Genomic DNA, 9035 nt, shown 5'->3' with positions numbered 1-9035 from the left:
TTCTAGTTTTCTTGTGTTAAATCTTCTTATGTCCTCTCTGAGTCTCTTTCTAATGGCTTTCATAACTCAGTATACTCAATTTTCTCCTTGTCAGTGTTTATCTTTCTCTTCATTTGAGGCCTTCGGTTCATCATACAAGTGTTTCTTGACTAATTTTTTCTTCTTTGGATTTCTGTTTCCCTATAGGTTTCTTGGGCTTTATCACTTTCAGAAAGTTGTAATATTCCTCGTCGATATCTTGGTCCTGAGAAGTCTGCAGAAGCTCAAACTTGTTCTTAAGTTCCAGTACATACTGCTTTTTCTCCTCTTCTGTTATCTCAAAGACCTTTGTATTATTTACTCGAGTCAGTTTTTATCTTTCCTACATCGATATCAAATGTACATCTTACCATTCTGTGATCACTTCCAACATTTACCTTATTCAGGACGGTAACATTATTCACGATATATCTCCTGTTAGTGAGGATGAAGTCGATTTCATTAGTTGTTAATCCATTTGGACTCTTCCATGTCCACTTTCTGTTTACCCTTTTCTTGAAAAAAGTGTTCATTACTGATAATCCTCGAGATTCTGCAAATTCCACAAGTCTTTCACCTCTTTCATTTCTTTCACCAATTCCAAAATTTCCTATAGTTCCCCTTTCTGCACTGTTTTGTCTCTTTCCAACCTTAGCATTGAAATCCCCCATAATAATAGTTTAGTGGGTATTCTGCTCATCTAGAAGACTCAATTTCGGCGTACATTTCTTTAACCTCTTCATCATCATGGCTGGACGTTGATGCATAAATCATTATAACCTTTAGCTTGTACCTCTTAGAAATCTTGAGTATTAGTCTTGACACTCTTGATGATATACTTTTGAATTCCAAAGTGTTGTTTTTTAAATCTCTATGGACCAGAAACCCAACTCTACCTTCACTCCTTTCACTGTTTCCATTTGTGTACATCAGATTTCCACTTGATAAACTTATAAGTGATTCATTTCTTCTTCTTGTTTCAGTCAAACCGATGATATTCCAATTCACATTTTCTAATTCCTTTTCCAGCTCTAATATCCTGTCTTCACCGATGAGTGATCTTACGTTATAACAGGCCAAGTTCAGTTTCCGTGCATGGCAGCCTGGTCGTACCAAGAGATTCTTAGCACCCTCTGCTTCCACACTGATCCTCTCGCTGCCGTAAGAGGGGGAGTGAAAGCCGCTGGGGACTGAGGGCCATTTGTTTCGTTGTGCTGCCATATGCTGGAGGGTTTGATCTTTTCCTCTTCACGCTGACCAGGCGTCTTGAAGAGAACCACTCTACACGTTCGTTGCCACCTAAGTGACGTAACAGGGCTTACCATCGAGAAGGTGTGCATGAGTGGATTTTAGGGAGGCATGCCAACCGGACTTCTCCTAAATCTTCTGTAATAGAAAGATATTGGATCCATCAGTGTTTTAGACTGAGTGTCTGATAACACACAGAATATCTGTTCCCCTCTAAGCACTTAGAAGGTAGGTACACACTTCTGCATAACGTTTTAATTTACGAGGCAGTCTAGGAATAGATTCGAATAATTATTTCCAACCAGTTTAAAAATTCTCTCTTGGATCCTAGACAAAATAGAAATTCTTCTCTCAGGCCAGCTATCCTCTGATGGATAACTGAACATAATCACGAAACACCAAAAGATTTTCCTCAATTTTTCCTCATTAACAGTTGATAGCTGGTAACATTACCCAAGCACTATTTGTCAGACACAACTAAAACTATGCTCATAGGAGACTCTACCAGGAGACAGCAGTACGATTGTGAATGCAAGATGCTGCAATCGACGGTGTTAACAGACTGCCAGCGCTGATGATAAATAAGGCGCCACATAAGCAATCGATCTGTACGTGACCTTTCAACAGCACTGAAGATCGCAGCACACACAAGCCCTCAGTGAGACGATTAGGACAAATATATGCATAAGTGCAGTAGGCAGTAGGCTGCATAGTATAGGTTACTGTGGTCATGCAGCCGTCCACCAGCCATTAATCATCCCAACCAATGCCAGATGCCTTCTAGTTTGTTGTAAGGTTCTTGGGCCAACCACTGTAAAGCACTAGTTTGTGGTGAAGATTCACAGTATATGGTCTACCAGTCCAGACCATCGTACCTGTTTGTGGCAGATGCCAGAGAAAGCTACTTATCGGACTGCATCGTGCTGACAATGAAGTTTGGCAGAAGCAGCGTGATTGTGTGGGGCTGTTTTCATTGGTTTCTCCTGGAACCAGTTATACTAATTAGGTTTTATAGCTTTATCTTAGGCGATTTCTAAGCAGGGTATGCTGCTGAGAAATACCTTTCATCTAAAGTTACAATAGACGTAAGGAAAAACATAAAACAAGAATATGTAAATCATAAGTAATAGACAGTTTATAATTTAACCAAAACGATAAAAATTGCATCTAATGATTTTATATTACAATCTATTGGGCGCCACTTTTCGATTCGATTTGTAGTGCAATGGACGGAAGTGCAGACATCGAACTTCCTTGAGGTTTCACTTACGATATTAATATAAAGAAAACGAAACTTCCTTAATGATTTCCGCATTATTAGCGGAAATTATTAAGGAAATAATTCAAGATATTTGATCTTAAACTCAGAAGTAGATAATCTGCGCGTCGTTCAGAGAATTTATCACTTGGAGATCTGACTTCCGGGTTAGAAGGGGGGGGGGGAAATGTGCACTTAGAAAAAAACTCACAGTGAGGTGGTCAAAGGACAGATAAGAAGGCGGATGTGATTTGATCAACACGCGTGATAAGAAGAGATGTTTTAAACACGTTTTTTACAAGTAAAGAAACTGTCTTTCAGAAAACCATTTCGGGTCTCAAAATGAGCACTACAATCATTCTGCTTGCTTTTCTGTCTCTTCTTGGTTATGTCACTGCATTTCCTGGTGACGATGAGGACAGCCTACCACAGATACCGGCAGTATTATATGCAGTGAGTACATCTTCAGTATATTTCATAACTAATCAAAAGTATTTACTCATGTGTTAATTTTGGTAATGAAAGCCTGCCCCCAAGGTTGGAAATTTCGATATTATAGTGATTGAATAAATGTTTGTGGAAAGCCAACTGTATTCAAAGAACTTTGTGAATGCGCACAATAAATGTTAAGAATTAGTGCTACGTTAGACATTTCTGCCAACGAATGCAAAGTAGTTATTTTACTTTACTTGGTGGGGTGTGAACTTGATCAGCCTCTGTGATATTGTAAGAATGCTCAGCGGCCAGGTTTGTGGTACATATTAGTTCAATTGAGCGTTGACCACACTGTATAAGATTACGTTTATTCACTAATATAAATATAAATACAAAACGCTATAAAATAAGTACTGATTTTATAGTCCCTGTACAAATAAAATAAAAGATATCTATAATTGAACAGAACTAGCACGTTCTCTGAGATATTTGTGATCAAAGCGAATTGTTGAATGCTATGTAGGTTGGTTGTAAAGACTCTTTTTTCAGTTACTCAATTTATTATTTAAAAATGAAGTCATTAAATTCCAGTTAATATCACTAAACTCGGTTCCTGGTTGAAACTTTACGAGTGATTTTTCTTTGCAGGTGCAAAACTTGTGATCAATATCGTGACAAATTTTAAGAGCGGCCACAAATACTGTTGTTGCTTATGCAATCAGCAACTGACATATTGCACCATTGTATGAAATACGTACAAGAGTGTAAATGAATGTGTGTTCAAGGGCTGAAAGCATGGAATAACTCACTGGAGAGTTATTCCATGGAGAAAACCTCCTGCCTAAGGTCGGCTAGCTACAGTCCAATTTAAGGCCTTCAAGAATCTAGATGCTGACGGGATTCGAACAACAACCTCCCCAAACAAGTGTCGAAATTACTCTGCTGTCATGGAAACCAAGGGCTACCTGCAAGATCAAATTCTGTAAGGGTAGGTAGAAAAACTGCGATGAAAGAGCTAAAAGAATTTCTTGTGTTAGAAAACAAAATATGTAATTATTTTCTACGTTGGCACAGGTCTCTCATAAGTACACTTTCCACTTTTATAAGTGGTCTCGATATTCCATTACCCTTCAGATAACACTTCCCCATTGCGATAGATAATTTATTTAAAGGAGTGCATAAAAGTTTTTTGTCTGTTTTTACTATTTTTCAATATGATCTAAGTTTCTCCCTTCTTAGAGATGACTTGTAGGTTTATGGGTACAATATTCATGGTGCACGAATGATATATCCCTTCTGAAGACATGCATAGTCAATTGCTCGACTAAAGGATTTTCTTTCAAAGGACTCTGCATTGAAAAACTGGGTATACAACCCCTCTCACACTCCAATTCTACGAATAGTAACAACGAAGTTATTTTCCCATGCTTGAAAGCTAAAAAACACATTTTTCTAGCACTATTAATAATAATACATACTAAAATTAAATAGGTGTAATTAAATATTTAAAAATATACTCTTGGAACATCCATGCACATATCTCTTATTCAGCTTTCAAAATGGCTCCAATTATATTTATATTTTTTAGGTTCTGATGAAAATAAACGAGAAGCTGCTGGGTGCCTTGATCTGATACATGGAGTGGTACGTATTAACTGTCATCATTGTTCCGGCAGTCCTTAACTTTTTGCTAGGTTGAAGGGTCATCAAAACACTACTTTCTACGTACGTTATCGTCTACCTTTCCTGAATGGCCATGGTATTTAAAAGATATTTTAAAACTCTGGAATGTTTAAGATTCCCTCCCCTCACTTTGATTTTTCATTCTTCCCTTAAAGAAAACATCTAATTCAACCTCCACGAACTATGAATTACAAAAAAACGACATTCCCAAGTTTCCTGATGGTATACCACACCTGTCAGGCAACTCCTTCCACCGACTGTAACTACCAATTTCCTGCAGCTCCTTGTGGTGCTTGATGGTGTATCATATTTCAAGTGACTCCTTGTGCTACATTGTGCCCACTGACCCTTTGATTACTTATCTCCTGGAATTGCTTGTGTTGTACGATCACTCCATTAAGCCTAGTGCTACTTCTGCAAGGCAAATCAGCCTGATTAATATATAACTTTTTATTGACTCCTTGTGCATGAAGCCAAGTGGCTAAATTCTTCATCCTTCAATCATCTCCTCATTCTGCACTATCATTACTACTCCTTCAAGTCGCTTCCACTACTGGGAGGTGCATCAAGGTTTCTAAGGCATTCTAAGACAAGGTTTCTAAGACTGTCAGGGGAATGGATTCTTATAATCGGTTATGATTCTGGTAAGTACCTTGGCCTGGCTCCTCGTGCCAGTGATGGTAATCAGGTGGTTGCTTATATTGTAACCATTTAGGTTAAGTAATCGGTCAATAACATGAACAACACACCATTTTCTACACTACAGAACATTTACACCTACACCTCTACATTTATTGGCCTTTATCTGCACGATATCGTCACATAATATACTGCAGAGTTGCCATAGTTTGTCTGGGGGCTACCCACATAATGAATTTTAAAAAAGCACATATTTTGGGCGGGGGCTCTTAATAATCTCTCCATATGTCGCCGTGGGAGATGAAGTGGGATGTGATCTTCACATCTTTAATTGAAATAACTACGATGATAGTACAGTATACGGCCCGCTTCCACGTGGCAAGGACGGTAACCAGTAGTGTACACACTCTGCACCCTGTGGACTAAGAAGTCAATCACTCAACGCGAGCAACACAATCCTACGCTGCACCGCACAAACATTCATAATGCTATTATTGAGAAATATTCTTACGAATATTTCCAATAATAGCATTATGAATTTTCTACAGTTCAGCTTATAAACTTATCAATTCTTACTCCACATACTGACTCTACTTAACAAAAGTTAAGGAACAACGAAGTTTGTTAAGACCCCACTCAAGAGATTGGCTTCGAACTTGTGACTGAATTGAAATGCAATTTTCTACTCGAGAACAGATAGTTAAGAAGAAGTGATCGTTTCTGCTCTTTTTAATGAAAATGTGTGTATTCTTTGTACTTAAAGCGTAAATAGAAATATCATCTAACGCAAAATGATTTCCATTTTAGACCCGTCAATGGGCTGAAGATTGCTTTTCGGCTGCATATCCAGAGAGTGAAAATCTATTTGTAGCATATGCGTTCAGTTTTTGCAGGAGAGACGAACAGCATACTGTGGTAAGAAGACTTATCTTCGATTAATATTTTATATAGTATAAATAAATAAATATATCCTTTTGTTGTAAGTGGACGATACATCCGGATGCATCATATTTTACCAGCAAACCAAACCACAAAACAGCAAACTGCAAATAAAAGTCTAAATCAATTAAGAAACAACTCCAGTAAACTTAGAGCGAATGAATAAATATTCCTTTCTGTGCTGTACAAGCATCTAAAGAACAAAAACCTTGGTTTTTATAATTTTAATGAAATGTTAAGAAACTGCAAATGATCATGCATTACTTGGCATTTATTTCATACCGTATGCAAGCTGTTTTTCGCAATAAAATAACAACTGGTCAAGAGATATGTGGCCAACCTCCACCACACATGAAGATTGTAACTTGAAGACATTGATGCCCCGTCTTAAAACATTATAATTCTCCTCTTCTAACAAGATTTATAGAGCTGTCCTTGGTTGCTATCGAGGCTACGTATCGTACTGCAGCATAATTTTTATCTCCTGAATTTTCGCTTCTAAAATGGGATTAACGAGTCCTCCGAAGAAATAAAATGGTGTCTCATCAAAAAGAAGAGAGATATGTGGCTAACATATCTCTCTTCTTTTTGATAAATATACATTGGCACTACGTACCAATTTTCATTTCCTTCTCTCAAGGAATTTCAAAAATATGAACGTCATTCTGTTCACATTGATTAAAGGAGACTTTGCATTTCCGTCCCGTGTTCTTAGTATTGGAGAAACGGCTATCCGCATTCAGTGGCTTCCTACGTTCGTTATTTCTTTCCTCTGGGAAAGAAATAACGAATGTAGGATAGATAAAGATTCGTGCATTAGGGTAAAGCTCACCTCGCTTTCTGTGTGTAGACTCCTCATTTATCAACTTTCGTATTTCACAAGTTATGGTTTGATTTTGGCCCAATTTAGTTGAGCCAGGTCTTCCAGGCTCAATTCAACTTAACTTAGGCAAAACATTAGAACCATAATACAAAGTAAGCACGGAAGAGCTCCAGAGAAGGGTCGAACTTCTAAAAAATCATATATCTTTTGACGGTTCACATACACACTCATACCGAATTCCAATATGAACGTAAATCTTAAAGATTACACTAACCAACAAAAAATAATTTTTGTCATACGTCGCAGATCATAAGTATAACTTAGCTTGTCATATTCGCAATGAAAATATGTGATTCTGGAAGAAATAAACGTGATGATTCCGAAAATCACCATAAAAAGTCTGTCACGTCTACATCAAAAGAAGTACCAACGTTTAATGTCAAGATAAAGGGATATATTCGTATAATTAAAGTTTGTAATACAAGTGTATAAAAAATACGTTTTATTATGTTTGGAGGATAGATTTACAACCCTGAGAACATGTCATGATCGGTTAATACTTGGAAAACTTTGGCACAGCCTAAATATATCCTCACTAAAAACGCTAAGTGTATTTTCCTCAAAGAATTTTATCGATGGAATTTCAATCTTTAATTACTAAAGCATAAATTAATCTCTGCACCAAAGAAGGCGAGAAGAGATTATTCTAACTTGTGTCTGTCTCTTCGGCTAAGCCTTTAAAATTCTGCTTTCTCTAAGAGATGTGTTCCTGGCCAGTATCCTAGAAATTTTCAACAAATTCACCTGAACCTGAATGTTTGTATACCGAACTTTCAACTTCCCAGCCGAATGGCAGTCAAGGGGGACGAACCCTAGCCTTCATCGACAAATTTGTATATAAGTGAACATTTGGGTAAATTTGTTCCATCTGCTGTTTAGGTTCGAGCTTCCATAAGTAACCTGATGTACGTGTTGTACCTCGCACTTCACATTGTAAACAACATACCCTTCTGCATATGACAGTCCTGGAGTGTCCATAAGTCGTGGCTATACGAACAGATAATAGTACTAAAAATAATACAATAAACTCTTTAAAATCTGGCACTCTCGGGGATTGAGAGGTGTTCTAATAATTTAGAATGCCGATCTTGTATTTTTACCTGTTTATGCGGAGAGTAGGGTTTAAACAGCTTGGAAAATGCAATGATTTTAATTCGCACAGGAGAACAAACGAGCCTTTGTATCGAGTTGCCATATTACTGCATATTCGACAGACAGCTTTAGCAACATTACAACATTGAAAACTGATTTCATACTGTACAACAACACACACCGAATGTTTTGTCTGTATGTTGCAACTAGAGACCATCTGTGAAATAGTGGGAGACTGCTTGGTCCTGATTTGTTGTTGTAGGGTTTCAGGCGCATCACCAACTTAGGTCATATTATGCTGTATATAATAAGGCTGTAAAGTGAGTGAGTGTGTTATGGGATCGATTTGCTGTTTTCTAGACGAAATATCCGATTTTCCGAGACAAAAAAGCCATGCTATCCACGCCTCAGACCGACTAACTCAGTCACATTGTGAAACAGACCAGTAACTATTCCTCATGTCACCGACGGGATTCGAACTCAAGTCTTTTCCACCCGGTTTGGAGAGAACAGTAATAATACCAACTGTGCTATCTACGAGGACCTTAATTCTGAAATGGGCTCTCATAGTAGTCTCAGCTTTTAAAGACAAAACAAATTTTATCTTTGGTACGAGTGCAGAACTGGTTTCTTTATTTTTAGGATTTCAGAGTGTTGATATTTGTGTAAAATATGTTGCATTTTAACGAATTCGGGATTGTAAAATGGCAGATTCTACAGAGTTCGTTGTAGTAATAATAAATTTCAGTATGCTAGCACAAAAGTTTGATAAGTAATGTACTTTAGGATATTGAACCTTCCTGGAAGTTCTTTCAACAGCTTATTATTGATAAGAATGAA

Source organism: Mastigoproctus giganteus, chromosome 7 (assembly GCF_048544385.1).
Source record: "Mastigoproctus giganteus isolate SK-2022 chromosome 7, ASM4854438v1, whole genome shotgun sequence".
Lineage (NCBI taxonomy): Eukaryota > Metazoa > Arthropoda > Arachnida > Uropygi > Thelyphonidae > Mastigoproctus > Mastigoproctus giganteus.
This window is presented reverse-complemented; position numbering follows the sequence as displayed.